Below are 25,585 nucleotides of genomic sequence, written 5' to 3' on the forward strand. Positions count from 1 at the left end.
CGGAGCAAGAGCAGATTGCTGCTGTTTGCCTCTTTTAGACTATGGAAACCAGTAATAATTTTCTCCAGGTTTTATATTTCCTGCCAACTGAGTCCCATAATCACATGTGTAGGGAGTCTGAATTACTTTGCTTGTAAAAGGAGGAGTGTTCATTTTGTTTGTTTGTTTGTTTTTGTAAGTTGATAGCTAACATACTACTCTGTCCTCAAGTCAAGTGAAGATAGATCTATCTAATAAGGGGATACCTAAAAATTCCCAGTTAGTGACAATAAAACATGGAATTTTTAAATTATTCCAAAACTTGATCATAATATTTTATTTTAGCCTTCACAAGGCTTAATCCTGTTACACTTCTAAATGTGAAGTGTGATAAAGCAATGTATTCCAATTAAAAAAAAAAAAAACACTGATTTTGAATTGCCTGCGTAAATCAATTTACAGAATGTGACCCAGAAAACACAACAGATACATAGACTAGGAATCAACATAAAAGTAAGTTTGTTAAACTTCTCCAAAGCTTGGGGAACTCTCTCAAAAGCTTCAAAGTAAAATAGTACTTCATTTCTCTGGCCTATGTGGTCAAAATCTTCTACAAGAATTCCTAAAATTTATAGCCTCTCATCCTCTCCATCAGCACCTCCAACCCATGACTACCCTCTTCTACTTTTCCATTATCCCTGTATTTCTGTTTTCTTTATGTGACATTCCAGAACTTTTTCCAGGCTTAATATAGTGCCAACTAATCTAAGGGTTTTTATTTGTTTCTGTGTCTAGGCGTTTAAAATATAACCTTTATGTTCACCCCTTCTAAGTTTCCAAGATCTTTTGAAATTAAATGAACCTGTAGAAATGTTTTCTAATTCCTTATTTTTGGTACTCATTTTGAAATTAATCTTAATAATAATTATTATACATCATTTGCACACGCCACATCTTTTAAGTCATGTTACTCATTTAAAAACTTGACATTTTAACATGCAGTTTTTCAACTTCATTTTACAGAAAACAATTATTTTTCCTTTAGTTATGCTTAATTTTCTACTATACTATTTATATATACACTTTTTCTGGTAGCCTATTCTACTAAAGATAGATTAATAAATGTCAGAACAAACAACTCCTTATGTATGCCATTTAATAGATTTTTGTTTTTCTAATTCCATTATCTCCAGATGCACTTATTTTTTTTAAGTGATTAGATTTTAAACATTATCCTTCAGGTTCTCAAACTATATTGATCTAAATAGAATTCATTTTGTTAATTGAGTTGTTTTATTTAAATTTATCAACCTGTATCCACATATAATTCAAGATGTGTGTAGTTTCCTACTCTTCTGCCCTTTTGCCCTGCATAATGTATAGTAAATCTGTAAGTACACGTAGCTTATGTCAGGGTAAATTATTGAATAGAAGTTTAATATATGATCCAGGGAAAACACTACATTTTAACTGATAGCAAACCATGAATCTCTTTGGGGCAATTCAAGTTGATTCCTTAGACATTTATTTCAAGTGTTTTCAAGAAATGCAGCCATATATCTATGTCTTTACACTTCTGAATATATTTTATTTTGTTTATAAAGTGTATGGAAAATGTTGAAAATAATGTTCATGTTTTTGTGGGAACCTTAAAATGTGCTGCTGTATGATACAATGAGTATAGCGCTTATTTTGACTTATCTATGATTTGCTTTGATAGTTTCCAAACATTTCCCACAATGGAGTTTTATTTATTATATCAATAATGCACAAGCACATTCCTAAATTAAAACAAAATAGAAATGTATAAGAAAAACATGAAAGTACCTCTTTATTCACCAACCCTCTATCACACACACAATCACACAACTGCTGAATTTCACTTCCTTTTACAGATATAAATACTTTTTTATGATTTGGTACACTTCCTTCCAGAAGTTTTCTATATTTAAATACACATACAACTAAATTCATATATGCATATTTGTTTTGTTTTGTTTTGGCATCCCATGAGCTTATACCCAGACATGCTTGCAATTTGCATTTGCTCTTTCCCCTTTCAGGGACGTTCTTCTCCGAGATATCTACTTGACTTAGTTTCTCACCTCCTTCAGGTCTTATTCAAATATCTCCTTTTATGAAGGCCATCTCAAACTACCCTACGAAACACTGCAACCTCTTCTCCTACACATATTTCCTACCCACTCCTGTCCCTGCCTTATTTGTCTTCATAGCTCATATCACCTTATAAGTGACAGATTATATATTTTACCCTTTTGTTGTTATGTACCTACTAGAATACAAATTCCATGTGGCCAGGTTTTTTTTTTTTGTTTTTTTGTTTTCTGGTTTATTTACTACTATATTCTCAGCACCAGGAAGAGTAACTAACTCAAGTAAATATTTGTTGTGTTAATGAATGCATATGTGGTGATTTAAAGTGTGTGCTTTGGAGCCAGACTGGCTGGGTTCAATCCCAGCTCAAACAACTACTAGTTGTGTGTTCTTGGGCAGCTTATTTAAACTATTTATTCTTTGGTTTCTGCATTGTAATATGAGGATAATAATAATAATTACCACATGGGTTGTTGTAAGAATTAAAGTTGATGTGTGTAAAGTGCATAGGACAGTGCCAAACATATAATCTTCCCTAAGTTGTTAGCTAGTAAATGTAGTAGTAGTAGTAGTAGTAGCAATGAAGCTACCTCTTTCACTCAAGAATATCTGAGAAACATTTTCACTCATTACGTGTTGGTTTACCCCAAATTTTGTTACTATATATTATATGGATTTATTGTAATCCATATTGATGGGCATAAAAGTTGTTTCCAACATTTCTGTTACAGAGCAGAAGTTGCAATTGTAAGTGAACATTCTTGAACATTTATAATTATGTAGGTATTTATCTAATGCTGTCTTGTAAATCCTACATGAATCACTGGTCAAAGGACATGACCATTCCAACATTTGATAACTACTGCCAGAGAAGTTGTACTAATGTATAGCTCCACCAACAATGTTGTAGTCATTTCACACAGCTTTCCCTAATATTGGATGTTTATTGATCTTTTCATGAATTTTGCTAACTGATGTGTCCCAATGCTATAACATTATTTTAATTTGCATTTTAGTGACAGGTATTACAGTTGACCAACTTTTATGACTCTGTTAAACATTTGTATTCTCTGAACTTTATGTTTGTCTTTTTGTATGAAAATTTATAATATATATAAAATGAATAATAATTCCTAATTTGTTATAGATCATGCAAATATTTGTTCCTGGTCTCTCTCTTCTATGTTTCCTCTTCTCCCTTTTCTTCTCTTATCTTCCCTTTGCTTCCTTTCCCATCTCTTCTCTACTCCTCCCCTTCACTTCTTCCTCCTCCCTTCCTTTCCTTCCCTTCTATCTCTATTTCCAGCTCTATTTCTATCTCTCTCTGTCTTTATCATCTTTTTTGCTCTCAATCTCTAACTCTCTCTCTCTCAATCTTTGCTTTGTAGAAAGTTTGAATTGTTATTAAACTAAATTGTCAAGCATTTTCTTTATTGCTTCTAATTTCAAGGTTATAAACTCTCCTAAATTTTATTTTAATATTTTTCATTTATTAATTGAGTACTTAAATCCATTCAGTTAAGATATATCCACAGTGTTGGAGATTGACTTTGGTAGCCTAGAAAAACATGTTCTTAATCTTAATCCAACCCTGTAGGTGTAAACCCATCATAAATGGGAGCTTTTGAAGATGTTATTTTTAGTTTCTGTGGCCAACTGACTCATTCCAGGCTTTCATTCAGATTACAAGAGTCCCTTATAAGTAGAATGAAATTCAGACATAGAGAGAAGCCACAGAAAGAAGTTGGAAGCCAATGGAAACTGAAGGGGAAAGGAGATGTCATGACGTGCATTGCCATGTGACAGAAAAGTCAAGGACCATGGATTGCCATTATCCAGCCTCAGAATGCCTCAGTCTCAGCGAAAAAGTATAGTCTTACTGAAGCCTCAGTTTTAGACTTTTCCTTGCCTCAAAACCATGAGCCAAAAAGTTATTCTTGTTGAAGCCAACTCACTGGATAGTACATTTTAGCAATCAGGAAACTAATACACAAAGAATGAGGTTGGTTCTTAATTTTTTTTCCCTAAAGGAATAGCCTAATTGTTCCAGTACAATTTACTGAAAATTTCTTTATTTCCCCACACAGTTGTTATATCTTATTCATATACTATATGCCAAATACAAACATGTCCGTTTCTGGACACTATCTTTTCCATTAATAACCTTGTGTATTCATATGCAAAGTAGTATACTCTTTAATTACTATATTATGATTTGTTATGATATCTGGCTTTTAAAATTTTGAAGATTTTTCTTTCATTAAGGTGGACTCTCAGGAATTACTGCAGTCAAAACAAGCTTGAATAGTATCACATCTATAGTTTTCTAAAACTCTAATATAAATTTTACTTATAAATATTTTCTCAATAAATTCATATTAATTGAATTGTATTTTTGTAACAAATGAATTTTGTAGGCAAACTCAAATGACATTCGTAAGGAATAACATAGATCAACAATCACCTTTTAGATTGGGGTTTCTCGATATTGGCACGATTGACATTTTAGGCCAGTTAATTCTTTGTTTTAGTGGACTATCTGTGCATTGTAGGATGTTTATCAGCACCTTTGGTCTTTACCCATTGGATGCCAGCTGCATCCCACCCCCACCCCACAATTTCGGCACCTTTGTACATTACCAATTGTTCCCTGAGAAGTAACATTGGCCCTTTTTAAAGACCACTGTTACATATTGGTATTTTATGAAACAAGATGATACTTTTTAGTTTAAATCTAAACATTTATAACTTATTTAAGATGCAAGAGTAAAGATGAGGATTTGCCAACTTTGGTTGGCTGAAAATACTATGAAGTGACAATAAAGAAGTAAAAAAGGGAGGGGATAAAATAATTAAATTCCTATGGTAAATTAGAATTCCAAAACTGTCCACAACATTATCTTTCTTCCCACATTCTCTTTTTCAATGAGACATGTCCACTCCCTCATCAAGAGGTGGTGAGTATTTCCCTTCCCCTGAATCTGGGTTTGTCCTGGGACTGTTGACTAATAAAATATGGCTTCTGAGCCCCAATCTCTCCTACAGAAAGAGTCTCAAAATAGAAATGACTTCAAGGCAAAAATAAAATCCAGGGAAGTGTCATAATATCTGACCTCAGGGCAAAAAATCAGATGATCGGTTCATCTGAAAGGCCCTTTGTTGAGACCTAAAAATTATTAAAGCTATTTTATTATAGATTATCTGCTTTGCAAAATGACTTCTAAGAATTGCGAAGGCTTTCCAGAGCACCCTGACTCAAAATCCAAGTGAATGGGTTGTCTCAGAGTATAATGAGTACAGGTATTTTTTTGTCTAATAGAATGCATGATAGTTTGATACACAGGAAGTCCAAAATATTATTAAAAGTATTGTATAAGCTTGTCCTAAAAGGGCAGAGACAGTTCAATGATTCTGAGTTTCCAACTTCTTATGGGAGATAAAAGATTGATAAAACTACAAAACTACTACCTGTAAACACTGCATTTATCATTGAAAAGATAGAATGACTTATCAGAGGGACCAACCAAAAGCCTAGATAATAGGGATAGAAACCATGGAGAACCATTTCTAGGGAAAGAATCGGGCCTAATCAAGGAACTGGCAATATGTGCTTGTATGGATTTCAGAATTGCTATGGACCAGTTACTGCTGTTTTTGAATTGGGAGTTCCTATCATTATTTCTCTATTCCTATAACACCATTGCATGTTTCATATTTGGGGAGCATTAGTTTATGGATCTTGGATTAAGAGATGCTACTAAGAAATCACATCTTAATAACTTCACCTTTATTGTGGCTAGACCTTATTTAAATAGTGAGATAAATATTTTGAGGCATTGTCATTGTGGGGTGTGATTTCAGAGGTGGGAAGGAGTATATTTTGCATATGTGAGGGATGTTAATTTTTGTGACCAGAGAACAAACTATGGTATATTGTGTTTCCAAAACTGGCCACAATCATGTCTCCCATCCCTCTTACCCTAATGTCACAGATGAAGAACTGAAAACCTGAGAGATCAAGTTACTTTCCCAATTCATAATTATCATGTATGAAATGCAGGATTAATGCTCAAGTAGTCTGACTTCAAATCCCTTACTTGAAACTACTCTTCTATTGTAACTCTCAGCAGATGGATAAACATGCTTTCTAACATTCAAGATGATTTAGATATCTAGAATATGTCAGTGCTTTACTCAGAAATAAGCAAAATTCAATTTTAAGTTTTCTAACTTTTTTAACACACACACATGGCTGAAAAGTATGATAACATTTATCCTTTGTCTTATTTTTTAATCCATATGAGTAAGAATTATATGAACTTTTGATATTTAGATAGCAGTATTCACACAAATTTCCTTTGGAAGGAATAGACTGCTATTAAGCAGATATGCTATGCTGACTTTTCTGAATACTATGAAGTGACAGTAAAGAAGTAAAAAAGGGAGGGAAGATAATAAAATAATTAAATCCCTATGGTAACTTAGGACTCTAAAACTATCCACAACATTATCTTTCTTTCCACATTCTCTTTTTCAATGAGACATGTCCACTCCCTCATCAAGAGGTGGAGAGTATTTCCCTTCCTCTGAATCTGGGTCAGTCCTGTGTTTCTCAGTTTTCTGAAGTTTTCTGTTATTGCAGACAAAAAGTCCAGAGATGCAAAAGACAAGAGTTTGGGCCAACTCCCTTTCTCTCTGTGTGCCATTTATACAATAGCATGTGTTTAAAGAGCTTAATGTCCTTAAACCCCACATGATATCACAGGACATCTAGGAAAAATGACCACTCTCCAATATTCCTGAGCATTGTTCAGACATTCTGTAAGTGCAGAAATTCTTGCTTTTAGTTTAAATTTCACTCATTGAAGAAACTCTGCCTCCATATTCCTTAACCCCATTCCAAAGTTTCCTCATGAGGCAGGCTAGAGCAGGTCACCCAGGACAGTAAAGTGTGCCTTGGTCCAGGTACAGAACAGAAAGCACAAATTAACATCAAAACTGCTGCTGAACAAAGTAGCATAGGAAACAGCTTCACTGCAAAGCAGAACACACCTGATGTAGGAGACAAGTGGCCCCATTTCTCAGAATTATCTAAGGTAAACAGAGAGGAAGAATTGAGGAGTAAGTAAGAAGGGGTATTGGGGAATTTCCACACCCAGCTTCATCCTAAAGCATAGCAACAAGCCAGGATATAAAAACCCAAACATAAACTAACTTGGGCAGTGTTTCTCTGTTGAGCACTCCCACTCTGACTTCTCCAGCATTTACTATCTATTCAATAAACTTGTAAAAAAGGACAATTCTGAATTGCTTGTAACTCTGGAGGAGGATATAGACTGGAGAAGTATACTGAAGGTGCCAAACTGAAGAAAGAGGAGAAATATCAGGTAGGAATCTCCCATCCCAGATCAGTCAGTCCTCTCCCCTCCCTTCAGGCTCAATGCAGGAAAGGCACAGAATCAGCAGTTTGAACCCCTCCCATCAGGGACACAGATTTTAAAATCTCTCACAGCAGTGAGACATACCACCACTGTTTGAAGACCTAGGGGACAGGGGAGAACATTTCAAGTCTCAGGTCAGTGATGGACAATGAGACTGAGAGACCTTGGACAGAGACTGTGTTTCCAGCCCTAGGTCTGAAAACCCTTCCCCCACCATTAAGGGAAGCAGCAGCTGGTGACTGTTTCCTTGCCTTTGGGAGGGCTGGAGTACTGGGTCAGCTGAAAGAGTACTCTGACACAGGTGTAGCCCCACATTGAGACAGAGTTGGTGGTCAAAGTGAGGGCATAGGAATCCCACAGTTTCAGCTCACCTGTGTAGATGCAGCCTACAAAGCAGCCTCTGAGGACAATTTAGTTACTGAACAGTGCCATCTGCTATACAGTCCAGAGTTCAAGGGAATAGATACATTTTTAGAAGATGCTCAAGACTCCTTATTAGGACCACAGGAGCTCGTTGACATGCCATGCACAGAACACAGCCCTGTTTTGGCTGAGAAATATGGACAACCCAACTGTTAAAGCAGGCCTCAAAATAAACCCACATCTTGCTGGCTGATGGAAAACAGAAAACCACTGGAAGCCAGCAGGCCTATACTACCACACACAGTGAACTTGCTGAGGTGCCCAGTGCCTACATCCCATCCCTATGACAGGCCTTAGTGCCTGATTTTCATGGAAAACTGGGTGGCAAAGCCAATCTGACAAATGGCTAGCAAGAGAAACAAAGAAACACAGAGATCAAAGAAAACAAACAAGGCAACCCAAGGTAAAAGAGAGAAAACCTACAGAATAAATTAATCAGGAAAATCAGATGCCTAGACAGCAAAAATATCACAAGCCACACCAAGAAACATGAAGATATGGCCCAGTAAAAGAACAAACTAAATCTTCAACTGAAATTCAAGAGTTGAAACAAATAATTAAAGATGTTCAAACAAATCTTCTAAATCAAATCAACAAGTTGAAGGAAAATGTGACCAAAGAGATTAAGGATATAAAGAAGAAATTGGGTGACCATAAGGAAGAATTTGTAAGCTTGTAAAAACAAATGGCAGAACTTATGGGAATGAAAGGCACAATAAAAGAGATGAAAAACACAATGGAGACATACAACAGTAGACTTGGAGAGGCGGAAGAAAGGATTACTGAACTAGAGGACAGGACATCTGAAATCCTACACACAAAAGAACAGATAGGAAAAAGAATGGAAAAATATGAGCAGGGTCTTGGGGAAATGAATGACATTTATATATAACACGAAATATATATGTTATAGGTGTCCTGGAAGGAGAAGAGAAGGAAAAGTGGCAGAAGGAATAATAGAGGAAATGATCAATGAAAATTTCCCAACTCTTATGAAAGACAAAAAATTACAGGTCCAAAAAGCACAGTGTACCCCAAGCAGAATTGCTCCAAATAGACCTATTCCAAGACACACATAAATCAGATTGTCAAATGTCAAAGACAAAGAGAAAATTCTAAAAGCAACAAGAAAAAGCAATCCATCACATACAAGGGAAGCTCGATAAGACTAAGTGAGGATTTCTCAGTAGAAACCATGGAGGCAAGAAGGCAGTGGTATGATATCTTCAAGACACTGAAAGAGAAAAACTGCCAACCAAGAATCCTATACCCAGCAAAACTGTCTCTCAAAAATGAGGGAGAGTTTTAAACATTTACAGATAAACAGAGCATTTGTGAACAGGAGACCTCTTCTACCAAAAATACTAAAGGAAGGGCTACAGATAGGAAAATACAGGGGACAGAGGTTTGGAGAAGTGTGCAGAAACAAAGATACCAGGAGACAGAAAGAGGGTAAAGATCAGGCATTTGATGCTGAAGGAGTACAGAATGTTCAATCAGATTGATGGCATAGACCCAGAAATGGATAGCACAATACAGGGTGATGGTAGCACAAAATTGTAAGTACACTGAACAAAGATGATTGTGAGTACAGTTGAAAGAAGAAGGTTAGGGGCATGTAGGACACCAGAAAGAAAATAAAAGACAAAGACTGGGATGGTACAACTTAGTGAAATCTAGAGTGGTCAATGATTGTGATTAATGTACAAATATAAGAATGTTTTTACATGAGGGAGAACAAATGAATGTCAGCGTTGCAAGGTATTGAAAATGGAATGGTATTGTGGAAAAAACACAATCAATGCAAACTAGAATCTATACTTAACAGTAACCTGTAATATGCTTCCATTAATTGCAACAAAGGCAATATACCAAAACTAAATGTCTATAAGAGGGGGATATAAGGGAGAGGTGTGGGGTTCTTGGCATTTATGTTGTTGTCTCACCTTTTTATTGTATTTCATTTTATTTTTATTTTATTTTTTCATCTTCTTTTTTTCTCTATTTCTTTTTTTGCCTCTTTCTATTTCTTTGTGGAAGAAATGAAAATGTTCTCATATAGACAGTGGTGGTGAATGAATAACTTTGTGATTATACAGGGAACCACTGATGGAATGTACGGTGTGTGAATAAAACTGTCTAAAAAATAAACATAGGGATACAAGTGCTGGAGAAAATGTGGAGAGAAGGATGTACCTCATCACTCTTTGTGGGAAAGTAAAATGGTGCAGCCTACCTGGAGAGAAGTGTTATGGTTCCACAGGAAGCTAAGCATGGGGTTGCCATATAGTCCTGCAACCCTGTTATTGGGTATATACTTGGAAAAACTGAAAAAAGGGACACAAATGGACATTTTCACCGTAAGTTTATGGTGGCAGTATTCATGATTCACAGTAGAAGGAGGTGGCCCAAGGGTAAGTGATGAGCCAATGACAAACTGTGGTGGATACATTCAGGGGAATATTGAAATGCTACAAGAAGGAATCAAGTTGTAAGGTATGCAACTAGGTGAATGGACATTGAAGACAGTATGTTGAGTGAAACAAACCAGAAGTGAAAAGACAAATATTATAATGCCTAACAAATATGGACTAACTATAATAGGCAAACTCTGAGAATCGTATCTGAGAGCATAGGTTATCAGGGGAAGGCTTATTGTAAAGGTTCCTAGACTGAAAGCTCTTACAGCAGTCACATCTATTCATGTTTGTAATGCTATTTCTGAAGTCTGAGATGCTGAGCTCTTTATGTATAACCTGGTCAGTCCCTGGAACTTTGGGTATCTGTGTGACACCTGAGACTCAGAGCCAGAGTCCCATAGCTATGAATGTCAGCATTACCCCATAAAGCAAGTGTTAAAAAGTCTGAAAAAGAGATCAGACTTCAATTAGAGATATGAACGAGATGGACTTGGTTAAGATTAAGGTAAATCAGACTAAAGGATAAAGGACAATATTGACAGTGTTTTAAAACTTTAGCTTCCATGTGAGACCAAAAGAAGAGATTTTTATTCGGTGCAAAATCTGTATTTTTTGTAGTACACAATATAATTTAACTTACATGGTCAGTTTATTCAAACACCATAATTACATGGAGCTTTGAATAGGGAGGGAAATCTGTTTGGTTTGTACAGGTTAGTGTGAAGCCCTGATACTTCCCAGAGTAATTTGGATAAAGAATAAAAATGCATTTGCAAAGTCCCCTTGAGGGACTGAAGGAAAAGATGAATATATTAAACTTCCCCACCTTGGGAATTACTGATATTCTCACAAGCATTGGGAACTACCAATTTAGAAGGCTGAGCCCTTAATCTTGGGCTTGTCCTTATGAAGCTTGTTACTGCAAAGGAGAGGCTAAGCCTACTTATGGTTGTGCCTAAGAGTCTCCCCCAGAAAACCTCTTTGTTGCTCAGATGTGTCCTTTTTCTCTAAGCCCACTCAGCAGGTGAACTCACTTTGCCCTCTCTGCTCCGTGGGACTTGACTCCCAGGGGTGTAAATCTCCCTGGCAACGTGTGACATGACTCTGAGGGATGAGCTTGGCCCTGGTATTGTGGGATTGAGAAAGCCTCCTTGGATCACAAAGGGGGAATAGAAATGAAACAAAATAAAGTTTCAGTGACTGGGAGATTTCAAATAGAGTTGAGAGGTCATTCTGGAAGTTTTTCTTATGCATTATATCTATATCCCTTTTTAGTTTTTCGTGTATTGGAATAGCTAGAAGGAAATATATGAAACTGTTGAGCTGCAACCCAGTAGCCTTTATTCTTGAAGATGACTGTGTAACGATATAGCTTACACTGTGTAACCATATGATTGAGAAAACCCTGTGGCTCCCACTCCACTTATCTAGTGTATGGACAGATAAGTAGAAAAATGAGGACAAAAAGTAAATGAACAATAGGAAGGGATGGGGTGTATGGGATGTTTTGTGTGTCCTTTTTTACTTTAATTTTTATTCTTACTTATTCTTTTTTTGTGTGTGGTAATGAAAATGTTCAAAAATTGATTGTTGTGATGAATGCACAACTATATAATGGTACTGTGAACAATTGATTGCACACTGGCTGATTGTATGGTTTGTGAATATATCTCAGTAAAATTGAATTAAAAAAAGAAAAAGAATATCAGACAACTCAAATTCTGTGAATCAGTTTGGAAAATCTGAATTAGAGCACAGTAGTTTGGCAAAAGTATGTGAGCCAGACAATATGGATCTGTCCCAGGGTTAAAAGCTACATCCTTGACCTTAGTCATAGGTCACACAGATTCATTATTTTATCAAATAACAATCAGGATCCAATGTGGAGCTCTATCTTTTATCACCAATTTTGGGTGGAGGGGAGGGTGTTGGAAAAGAATAAAAAATAAAAATATGATAAAATAAAATCTATCTTTAATTACACACCCAGCTGCCTGTGAATTGGCAGCACTGTATTTGTGTACAGAAAGATGCATTCCTTAAAAAAATGCCAGATTTGATCTGACAGTAGGGAAAAGAGTCTAGTGTTAATATAATCTGGAATACAGCCCAAGTGTCTCCCTTCATATCGGTTGCTGTGCATGCTGCAACACCAAGCAGAGAAACCCCTGTGTTCCACTTCAGTAGCAAGTGTGGCCAAGAACAGGGCCATTTGGCAAGCACTCTCAGGCCCCTTCAGCCTCCAATATAGAAGTTTCCTTACGTATTCAAGCCAGTATCCTACAATCCACTGCTGCCTGTCTTCAGCCTCTCCTCCAATTTCTGGTTTAGGCTGTGGTGTAGGATTGATCCAGAAAGGGAGAAATCCCTAAACAAACCAAGACAATCTTTATTCCAGGCTTTTGAGCATGTTATTCCTTTACCTATACTCAAAAAAAATTACTTGCAACATTGAAGTCCCAACTTAAGCATCACTTTTTCAAAAGAGATTTCCCTAAAAAGTTGTACAGGCTGGAGTCACCTTTATGTTTTTCTTTTATGGTCTGCAATTTCCTGATTTCTTTTCATTTACAAACATTCACTTCTGGAAAAATGTACACACATACACAGAAAGGTAAAGCACTATAACAAATTGATGCAAAACTAGAATTAACAGTTAGTGTTTAATTTTATGTCCTTCCAGTGTTTTTTTCTTCTGTGGGGAGTGCAATTTGACATCTATTCCTAGTCATTTTTGCCCCTTCCCTGATCTAATATAACTACTATCATGAGTTTGATCTAAATACTTCAAATCCACTCTTAATCCTTACAAACTTATACACCTAAAAACTATATTGACAGTAATACACTATTGCACTGTTTCACTTACAGAAATATCATGCCCTTTATATTACAAAACATGTTTTTTGAAATTTGTCCATGTCAACATTTACAAACATATCTCATTTTAAAATTACTGTAGAGTATTATATTCTTTTCATGTCTTTCACATATACACATTGAATCTCATTAACTATTGTTTGTAAACTTCATGGAATTAAGTACTTTTTTCACCATTGTTTCCTCCACTGCTGACTGAAGTTTTCTCTTACATCTATCTTGAAGTGAGCTATATGTATATATTTGGTAGTCTGCTAGAAGATCTCCTTTTCTAGCTTTTGCTAAAGTTTGTAGAATAATTCAGAGAAAATGTTGATGAAGCTTTGTTAATTCAGATCATCAATCTTAATTTAATGGTATGTTTGAGAGTCATGTTAATGTCAAATACCTCTGAGCAACTAGTAGTCTAGGGTAAACTCACCGAAAATGCCTAGCGAACTCAGGGGAGTTCCAAACAGGAGTCAGATCCGGATTTACTACTTGCATGACTTTGGGTATTTTACCTATCCTCTCCAAACTTCAATTCTACCTGTAAAATGTATGTGTTTGCATGTGTGTGGGGGTGGGGGGGGTGGGGGGGTAATAATATTTCACTTCTGGGATTTAAATACAATGATCTGTATAAAGCTGTTATGGCAGTATCTGTTACATAATGTGTTTACAATGAACGTGAACATCAACAGATACATATATATGTATATATATATGTATATATATATATATGTACATATATATATTATGTTTCTCTAAAGACAGGATGCTGAGAAAAGCTATAAATAAACATCTTTTGTGGGATAATTTCATTATGCTTTCCTTGAGAGACTAGAATTTCACCCTTAAAATTCATAGATAATACCCACTCTGCTCTTCCTAAAAGTATTACTATCGTGCAAAGATATGAGGCTTTGGATTCAGTCAGACCAGAGTCTAAGGTATCAATTACTGGCTAGTTTTTTGACTTTGGCCAAGCCTCAATGTTTTATCTGCTGATCACACATCTTGTAGGAGAGGGATTTCCTTGCCAGACTAATGTCATTACTTCCTCCTCCCATCCTCAGCCTATGAAGAAGGAGCACTGATAAGAAAGCAAGGACAAAGAGAATTCCCCAAACACACACTATTATACTGGTAAAGGAAGATTTTTATAAGAGACTTAAAGTCAGTAAGTCTAAATAAAATCTTTCTTTCAACTTCTTTATTTGTTGTGGCTTACATGGCTAAGCTAGAAGTTGGCATTTTGTACTACCCACCAACCACTTATTAAACCTGGGAACTAGATTGAAGCCAGGGAAAATAGACATAGAGCAAGTTTCTCAGGTTGGGATTGGCAATTTCCCATCTATCTCTGTGTCTCCTGATGTTGCATCCCCTCTCAGATCTGTTCATTCTTGCAGATTCTTCCTGTAACATCACCGGTGTTGGGAGTTCTTAATTGTTTGCTTCATCTTTATAAATATGAAAACTTAGCCAACACATGAATAGTCCTGAATCTCAGCATCCTTGAGAAAATAATATCATTTAACAATCTTCCTGCTATCCAAAAAGCTAATTATACTGTTTTCTCCAAAAACCTACTCTACAGAGTCATGGGTTGAAGATAACCTCTTTAAGAAGGATTTGGGTCTTCATCCATTCAAAACAAGCTATTAGGAATGGCCAGCACCTACTAATATGGTGACCCTTCACTAATAGTTCACTTTAAGAGGGGATTAATTGAGATTAAATAGTATTCAAGCAATGAGTTTCTATGTGGAATTTTAGGTAAAGCCTGACGGGAACAATAAAAATGCCTGAGCTATAGAAATTGCTCAGTAAATGATTGTTGATTGAATGAATAAATACAAAGATGAACAAATGAACGAGAGATATATTGGTGTGTGAAGCCTTAACAGAATTCCTTAAACCATTTGAAAAAGACACCCATAGACTTAATTGCTATCTCAGAAACTAAAAACTCAAGCTGTCCAGTCTATATACCTGTTTTCCAAGGATACCCTTGGGAGCCCTGGAAATGCAGCACACCTGGATAGTGGAGAGGAACGAGCCACTGACCTTCTGTGATGCCTGGAACGTGAGCTGCAGTCCCGGCACACCTCTCTATTAAAATGTTTTGTTCTTTTTAGACCTATGTGCATTTATGGCTTTAAGGCAGGAATCTTCTCTGTCTTAAGACATAAATTAAAACCATATAGTGTCAGCTTCAATAAGGGCCTCTGGTTTTCAAATTTTTTACTTCCACTTAGAGAACACTGCACTTGGAGGTTACTCTTTTTGATCAGTCTCAACATTTTCCCAGCCATTCTCAACATCCCTTCAAAAGAATCTCCCTCTAGAATTACGTGAATATTGTGCCCCCAAGGTGAATGCAGTGTTTGGAACAATAAAATATTGATTTCCCATTGTGTAACTTCCATTTAATTTAAACCAAAGCACAAGAAGGAGAAAGGGTTGGTAAGATAATAAGCTGATAGAGTCCTCTTCAAGGATCCTTAAAAACTTCACACATTTCCATGCTGAATTTTTTTGATAAATACTCGTTTCAATTACTTTTTAGCCCTACATATCGCCTCCAAGTTGGGTTTAAAAAATCTAAAATCTTTTTTAAAGCCTTCCTTCTCTAATCCAGAGTGAATTCCGAGAATTGATATGGTGAATATTAAACCCTAGTTGTTTGGCCAATTCAGTCTCATTCATCATAGTTGGTTTAATTCTCAGGATTTACTCCAAAAGAGCCTTTAAACTTCTTGGGTGCTCCTTAGATGTATGAAAAAGGGAGTTCTGTATCACCACCTCCAGCAACATGTACTTGTCTTTGTATTTCCATTTTAGTTGTACCAGTTTAAGGAGTAAATGAAAACCCTCCGGAACATCGTTCTACACATCTTTGTTTTCTTGCTAAACATTTCCTGATCTGCTTTCCTCTCCATCTGCAAAAGTCTATAACATTTTTCTAAGACACTTTTCTCATTTAATGTTACTTTATAAAATTATAGTAAATAAACTTACTTTAGGTTACTTTAGGTTATTTTGTTGTCTCTTTCTCTTCTGGTTTATCTGAGTAATTGTTGAAGTCCTTGCCATCTGATTGCTCTGTATTAAGGAAAACATCGGGTATTTTTCTCCGGTTTTATATTTTTCTCTTTTAAGGAATAAGGTAGTCATTCTCTTCTTTATTAATTTCTAGATAGTTTATGTATCAATTTTTAATAAACTCATTTAAAATTTCATTTTAGGGTGCAAAAATAACTTCTTTGTATCAGACCGTGCTAAGCACTTCATACATATCGTTGTATCTACTTACTATCTCCATTTTACTGATAAGAAAAGTGAGGGTCAGAGAAGTTAGATAACTTACCCAAATTACAAAGGTAAATAGTAAAGGCAGAAATGCTGAGAGGGAAATGTATAGCTCCAAATGCTCACATTAAAAAAAGAAGAAAGATCTCAAATCAGTGACCTAAACTGACAACTAAAGAATCTATCAAAAGAAGAGTAAACTAAACCCAAAGCAAGCAGAAGGAAGGAAATAACAAAAAGTAGAATGGAGATAAATGAAATATATAATTAAAAAAAAAGCTTTTAGAATGAAAAAATAAAAGTTTTTGGATAAGATCCATAAAATTGGCTTTTATCTTACAAAGAAAGTAAGAAAGAAGATGCAAGTAGCTAAAATCAGAAATGAAAGGGAGGACATGACTACTGACTCCACAAAAATGATAAGGATTTTAAGAAAATACTATGAACAATTGTACATAGTAAAGTAAAAGATTAGATAACCTAGATGAAATGGACAAATTTCTATAAACACACAAACTACCTACAATTTGACTCAAGAAAAATAGAAGATTGCAACAGATTGATAAAAGTAAAGAGATACTATCAGTAATCAAAAATTTCCTAATAAAGTAAAGCACAAGATCAGATGACATCACTGGTAGCTTTTACCAAATATTCCAATAATTAACATTAATCCTTCTGAAGCTCTTATAAAATATTGAAGAGGGTAGAACACTTACTAATGCATTCTATAAAGCCAAAATCACCCTAATGTCAAAGCAAGAGAAAAATACCAAAAAGAAAAAAAAGGAAATTACAGATGCATATCCCTGTGAATAGAGATGCAAACACTCAAAACCAAATCCAATGGGACATTAAATTAATTATTCATAATATTCATGTGTAATTTATCCCAAGTATTTCCATGGTGGTTCAACATAGGAAAATCAATTCATGTTATACATCACGTTAATAGAACAATGGAAAAGGAAAACACATGATTGTCTCAATTGATACAGTAAAGGCATTTGACAAAATCCAGCATACCTTCTTGATAAAAACATTTCAAAAGGCAAGAAAAGAAGGAAACTTCCTCAACATTATAAAGGCCGTATATGAAAAATCCTTAATTACCATCATACTTAATGGTGAAAGACTGAAGACTTACTTCTAGATTAGGAGCAAGACATGTTACCCACTGTCACCACTGTTATTCAACATTGTACCGGATCTTCTAGCTAGAGCAATTCGGCAAGAAAAAGAAATAAAAGGCATCCGAATTGGAAAGGAAGAAGTAAAACTTACCCTAGTTGCAGATGACAAGATCCTATTCATAGAAAATTCCAAAATTTCCACAACAAAACTTCTATAGCTAATAAACCAATTCAGCAAACTGACAGGGAACAAGAGCAACATGCAAATATTAGTAGTGTTTCTATAGACTAATAATGAACAATTTGAAGAGGCAAGCAAGAAAAAAATCCATTTACAATAGAAACTAAAAGAATAAAATATCTAGTAATAAATTTAACCAAGTATATTAAGTATACTAAGGTATATTAAGTATACTAAGGTATATTAAGTATATTAATACATTAAGAATGTATTAATACATTCTTACAATAGAAACTAAAAGAATAAAATATCTAGTAATAAATATAACCAAGTATATTAATATACTAAGGTATATAAAGTATATAGAGGATTTATACATGGAAAACTATAAAATATTATTTTAAAAACTGTAAAATCAAAGAAGACTTAAATAAATGGAAGGAGAAGTCAATTTACTAAAAGTGATTTACAGATTCAATGCAATCCCAATTAAAATTCCAACAGAGTTTTATGCAGAAAAGGAAAAGCCAATTATCAAATTTATAAAGAAGGGTAAGGGGCCTCAAATAGTCAAAACACCTTGAAAAAGGAGACCAAAGATGGATGACTCACACTTCCTGATTTTAAAACTTACTACAAAGCTACAGTGATCAAAACTGTGTGTTACCAGCAGAAGAACAGGCATATAAACCAATGGAATTGAATCAAGGTTCTGAAATAAAATCTTACATCTATGCCCAGTTGATTTTTGACAAGTGTACCAAGTCCACTCAATGGGGCAATTAGAATCTCTTTAACCAATAGTGCTGGGAAAACAGGATCTCCATATGCAAAAGAATGAAGGTGGACCCCTACCTTACACTATACACAAAAATTTACTCAAAATGGATCAAAAATCTAAATGTAAGAATCAAAACTATACAATTCCTAGAAGAAAACATAGGGAAGTATCTTCAGTATCTTGTGTTAAACAACAGTTTCTTATGATTGACACCAAAGGACAAAATAGATAAATGAGGCTTCATTAAAATGAAAAACATCTGTGCATCAAAGAACTTCATCATGAAAGTAAAAAGATCACCCACAGAACTATAGAAAATATTTGGAAATTGCATATCCATTAAGGGTTTAATATCCAGAATATATAAAGAAAACTTACAACTCAACAACAAAAAGATAAATGACCCAATTAAAAAATGGACAAAGACTTAAATAGATATTACTCTGAGGGGGGTATTTAAGTTGTCAATAAATGCATGAAAGATGCTCAACATCATTAGCCATTGGGGAAATGTAAATCAAAACCACATGAGACACTGTTTCACACCAGCTAGAATGGCTACTATAAAAAATGGAAATTAACAAGTGCTGCAGAATTGTGGAGAAATAGGATCACTCATTCATTGTTGGTGGAAATGTAAAATGAGAAGCCATTGTGGAAAACAGTTTGACACTTCCTCGGTAAGTTAAGTATAAAATTACCTTGTGATCTGAGAATCCCACTTCTAGGTGTGAACCCAAACAAATTTAAAGTAGGAACTCAAACAGATTTTTGCACATCAAAGTTCATAGCAGCATTATTCATAATTGCCCAAAATGGAAATGACTCAAATGCTAACCAACCAATAAATGGATAAACAAAATGTGGTATATAAAATGGGATATCAGCCGTAAAAAAGATGGAAATTCTGATACATGGGACAACATGGATGAACCTTGAACACATTATGCTAAGTATAATAAGCCAGACACTAAAGGACAAATATTGCATAATCTCATTGATATTAAATAATTAGAGTAAGCAAATTAGTGGAGTCTGAAATTAGAATACAGGATATCAGGGGGTGGGATAGGGTTAGGGAATGGGGAGTTAATGCTAAAAAGGTACAGAGTTTCTGTTTGGGGTGATAGAAAAGTTCTGGTAATGGATGATGGTGATAGTAGCACATCATTGTGAAAGTAATTAACACCACTGAATTAAATATTTGAATGTGGTTAAAAGGGAAATTTTAGGTTGTATAAATAGGTTACTAGAATAAAATGGAAAAAAAATTGGACTGTACAACACAAAAAGTGAACCCTAATGTAAACTGTGGACTATAGTTAATAGAGTGATTAAAATAATATTTTTTCATAATTTGTAACAAAGTTACCACCCTAATGCAAAGTGTTAATAATAAAGAAAACTGCATATGTGGTGGGAGGTATTTGGGAACTCTATTTTCTGCATGATTTCTCTATAAATCTCAAATTCTCCAATAAAAAAAAACTTAAAGGAAGAAAGAACATTTGTAATTGCAATTACAAATACGGATCATTTTTTTTTAGAACAGTGCTCCTTAAATTCTTCAAGTGGAGAGGACCTATTAGGTAACTATATACATTATTTATGATACATTAGTAGCAGTCCTAGAATATAGAAGGATAAGTATATCTAAAGGCACCAAAGATTGAAGAAAAAGAAAAATAACATTTAAGAAGAAAAAAGGAAAAATTCTCTCTTTTGGTGCATGTGGTATTGGTTTTTTCTATATTTTGCTTTGCTGGTTTTTTGGTGAATTGAGATAAATATAAGGCTCTTAAATGTTAATGGCACAATTTCTTGAACCAGCTCCCAAGGCCTTGGAATTCTATGGGGACATAATTTGGGAACCTCTGTAGTATTGACAAAATGAATTTATCCTTACACAAACCTGTGAGGTAGGTAGGGGGCTACATGTGTTATTAATTGCAATAGCATTCAGATCTAATCAATTCCGACAACAATGATTTGAAGGCCTAACACTTTTTGTTTTTACCTTTCTAATATTTAATCCCATCTGCTTATTTTCCTAGAACTCTAAAGAAAGATATAGATAGTTTTAAAAAGTGGTCAAAACTTTCATCTCTATTGATCTTTACCTAGATATCTTTCGTTAACAATAAACAATAGATGGGGGTGCAAGAAGACTCCAGCATTTATTTAGATCCAGTTATGTGCCACATCCTTTGTTTAATTCATGTTTTCATTTATTCATTCCTTAGCACAATTTTTTAAGATCTGTCACATAACAAACGCTGTTGCTCTAAGCAAAAGCAGACATGCTCTCTACATTTGTAAAGGTTGTATAGTATAGTGAAGTCAGATACTAACCAAATTCATAATTGCAAACTGTGCTGGGAAGGAAGAAAATCTAATTTTTTCCTCAATTATCTTCTGTCCCCTATTCATAGTTTAGGAGGTTAAAGAACTTGACTGAATTTTACAAGGTTAGTAAAGCTCAGCAGGGCTGCCTAGAATGGCTCTCCAGGTGCTCCTCTGTAGCTCTCCAGCAGGCACAACTCACATGAACTACAGCATGACCAGGGCTCCTAGAGTTTTGCAGTGCACAACCCACACAACCGTATGTGTCACCCTGAATCAGAAATAGGATTCAGTCCTTAGCCTGTCCATATTCCTTGATTACTATAATTTTTTGAGGTAATCACATCTGAAACATGTTAATTCATTTATCAAGGCCATTGTATATGAAAGACAAGAGGGATAGCATCTAAACAATACCCCAAGATTTCATTTCCATTCAATTTTTAAAAGATTTTTTGAATGCTCAATGTATGTGGAAAAACAGTGAAAAAGATTTGTTTCTTAACCTCCTAGCATTTCCAGTAGACAGACTGAGAAAATAAATGAAAATAAGATTGACTATTATAACACAATGCAGTTTTATTGTCCATAAATAATTTGTATTTGCTTCTCCTAGCAGTCATATTTGTTATGGGATAGAAGTTTGGCAAGTTAACCAAAAACAAGCTTCTGGAGTTTATAAATACTTGGGTAAAAAAGTTTGAATTATCCACTAAGGGCAATGCTGAACCACTGCCAATTTGGGGACATAGTAGTGCTATGTTCACTACAATATTTAGTATGTTTAGTCTAGCAGTACAAAGACACATGAAGGAAACTCCAAGTTTCAGAGAATCCAATTGGAAGGCAAAGGATCAAAATAAGGTGATAAGGTCTTAGATTGTGGTGCTGGCCATGAGAATATAAAACGATGAACAAATGCAAAAAAACCATGTAATGTTTGGAAGAATCATCAAAATGTCCTTTCTTCTTGTTTTCCCACAGTGGAGCTTTGTGTGGAGAATAACACTTAGTAAATCTTCCTTACTTTTCCACTGTAATAGAAATGAACAGTCTTGCATAGCTCATTTCTCAGCTCTTTTTAATTAGAATCAGAATAGGAAAATGGGTTATCTCCGGCTGTTAGTAATTTGATACAGAACTTTTCACCTCCAGGTCAATGGTAAGTGAAACACATTTACATATTTTTAAGTGGATTTATTGCTCTTGAAGGGAGCCCTGTTGTAATCCTTGACTTCAGAACACTATTGCCAGAAAGCCCACAGGCATTTAAACATTGATCAGGAAGTAACAGAGAGAAAGGGTCCAATTTCAATTGCTTCCTATACAAGATCTTTTCAAATTGTTTTAATTAATATTCATTATGATCTATTTTTAAAAACTGATGTCTGTTTGATAACAAATTGGACATAGACCAATAAAATGGGTTTATTTCATTTTGGAATATGAGCTATAAGTTAGCTTTAGAATAAATATTCATCAGAAAAAGCAAAGCATTTACTACAGAGCTCACTTTGTGCTAAGGAGGGAAAGGGAATGAGTGGTAGAAATTGTATTAAAATTTCAGTCATAGGAATATGTTTTTACAATTAGACAACAGTAGTGCTGATTTCACTGATCTTAGAATCAAGGGAATTAGCAGTTACTTTTTCTAGAATCATGTGCCCATTTACCACCCCCAGAAGTGACCATAATAGATTCAACCCTGTCCAATTCCCTAGCCTCCAAGGCAACACATCCATGGCAACAACTAAGCATAAATACTCTTTCTCGATTGTGAACAAATAACAATTTCTTAACTCCCTTTAACCCAGGCTCATATTAGAGAATATGAAAAAAAGAAAAGAGCCAATAAAATCTCATCATTGTTTGTATACACTATGCCAGATATAGTACTAAGAGGTGGGCATATACTGATAAATAAAACACAATACCTGTGTCTTAGCCTAAAAACCCTGAATGCAGAACTTAGAAAAAGAGCTTGCACTGCAGGTTGTTTATTGGGGACATGGTTCCAGGGAGTAGAAATGAGAGATGATGGAGTGCAGCAGGGAAGGAAGGAAAATCAAATCCAGGATTAATGGATTGACCACCAACATAAACGAATGGCAGTCCATCCTGTCAGATGTTTTAAGGAGACATGAACTGTGCCATAACTGTTCACCCAAAAAATAAAGGGGAGGCAATTTTATCCATTGACTCCTGTTCTCATTGTTAAGGGTGCACTCATGGGCAAGAACTTCCCCACTTCACAAGGTGAGCCTGTGTGACTGGCTCTGGGTGCCACTCTGCAGGTTCAGGGAAGCTTTTGGGGTCTGCACAAGATGCTGTAAGAGGCACCTTTGTGAGTCTGGTCAGAGCCTATGCTCTGAGCTGGTTGCTGCAGCAGAGAGTGGTGGAAAAGGTGAGGCTGAGAGTTGAAATGCGAGGGACAGGCGTGAGATATACTCTGCCCTTATGATATTCAACATACAATACCTCTCCAAGGAAGCAAACCTTCTTTTGAAAGAAAGCATTTGAAGGCAAGGAAAATAAGGAATTTTAAAGATGAATTTGTTTAGAATTATTTCATAGAGTGGACATACAGAGATTGAATATATGGCCTTTGTATTCAGATAAACTGGGTTTTAATGCTGTCTCCACTTCTCATTGTATGACCTTGGTCGACACATTTCTGGTTTCCTTATCAGTACAATGCAGGTTAAAGTGGTTTCTAGTCTCTGGCACAATTTTGAATATTAAATGAGATTATGCATGCACCTAGACTTAGTCCATTGTCTTGCATTGTTACCATATTAAAAAAAAAAACAATATTAGCTGCACAAGTTGAAGATTGACAATAACCTTCCTGTTTTCTTACCTCCATCTACATTTCTGCACCATATTATTCCATGAAACATAACACATTTTTATTATGACATGAGAATCATGTCATAAGGTTTCTCATAGTATTTACCATATAGAAAAACTGAAAAATAGGGAAGCTGTGTTTGGTCTTGTCTTCTATCAGAGTTCAAAATAGAAATTGTTCTAAGCTTCATTTTCAATTCACAAAATTTCTCTAAACTCTACTTTCTCAGAAGAGACCAGCAGATTATTTGGTTTAATAGTTGTTATACTAACTTTTTAAAAATTTAAGAAAAAAAAAATTGATGTTGGGCTAAGCTGTTTTTGTTTTTTTGTTTTTTGAAACATCAGTGACCCTGAATGCACAGTTTTTACAAGCTAAGAATTCCCTGAAGCTCAATAGGAGTGTTGAGATGTTAACCTACACAACAGAACAGCAGGATCAGGCAAGCCACTGTGCCGAGACACCACTTGGGGACAGATTTTAATAGCTGACAACTGATAATGGATTGACAAAAGCAAAACATCATTAACTTGAATCTACAAAGTCTACATTTCCATATGCAAATAGGAGCTTGCACATATGTGCCTGTGTACAAGTCTCATTGCTTGTTTAGTTGTCTGTATGTCCTTTAGGTTGCCTTCCTTTGTCTTTAAGATCCCAGTGGACAGAAATCATGTCTGGGAACCCACTTTACCGAACAACAACAGGTGCACAGATTGGAGCCTCACTAAATGTTTTTTATGGTAATGATGGGGATGGTGTTGATTTTTTCTTTCACACAGAAAAAAGGTCCAGTGTGTAATGTCAGCACCCAGGAGTAAAAGGATGGTCATGAATAATACATTTGAATGGGACATGCAAGTTACTTTATATTTATATAACAAGGACCAACCTAATTGACCCCTGATGTTGTGAGCGCCAGAAAGAACACTCACCCTGATTTTCTATTTATTAGTTTAAGTCAATAACATCGATTCTTACCAAAGATAAAATTTCCTTCATTTGATGCTAAATGACTCACATTTATTCTGAGAATGATGGGGCAGTGGAATTTTACTTTTTTTTGGGTAAAGATGCTTAGTTCAGTGGCATAAAAAAATTATAGATCTCCTGCTAGCCTAATTCAGGCCTGTAAGAAAATGATTTAACCTCTCTAAGCATTAAGTTCTTCATGAGTAATTGTAACCTAATTCACAGACTTGTATGGTTCAGATGAGATCAAATAAGATAATATAAAGTGTTACAAAACTTAAGCTGTTGTTATACTTGAAAATGTATTCTTTGGGCTGGGCTTTGGTGACTTAAAGAAACAGCCAATTAAGCGATTTCCTTTATGAAAATAGAGATCTTGGACTTATTTTTTCAATATGCCTACTATGAACTCATGATGAGGCTCAGCAGCCTCTTAAGATTCCTTGCTCTTTACTTTCTTTCCCCATTTTCCCCAGAGATTTGTCCTTTCTTGGCTTCTCTTTCCTTTTCTGTTGTGTGTTAAGATCAAGGGGGTGGACACCTGGTTTGCTTCTCTGAGTTCTATCCCTCACTCTCATAAAGATTTTGCTTTGGGCATTGCAGCTGGCATTCCTCTCCTTTCTTTTCCTTGCTGCCGAAACAGTTACACAGGGAAAGAATAACGAAGGCTTAAACTCTCCAATCCTGCTTCCTATCTACCTCATATCCCCTGTTACCAAAGGGGAAACACATGTTTTTGAAACTCAATTTTTGCTGATGAAAATTTTGT

This window comes from Choloepus didactylus, chromosome 2 (genome assembly GCF_015220235.1).
Source record: "Choloepus didactylus isolate mChoDid1 chromosome 2, mChoDid1.pri, whole genome shotgun sequence".
Taxonomy (NCBI): Eukaryota; Metazoa; Chordata; class Mammalia; order Pilosa; family Megalonychidae; genus Choloepus; species Choloepus didactylus.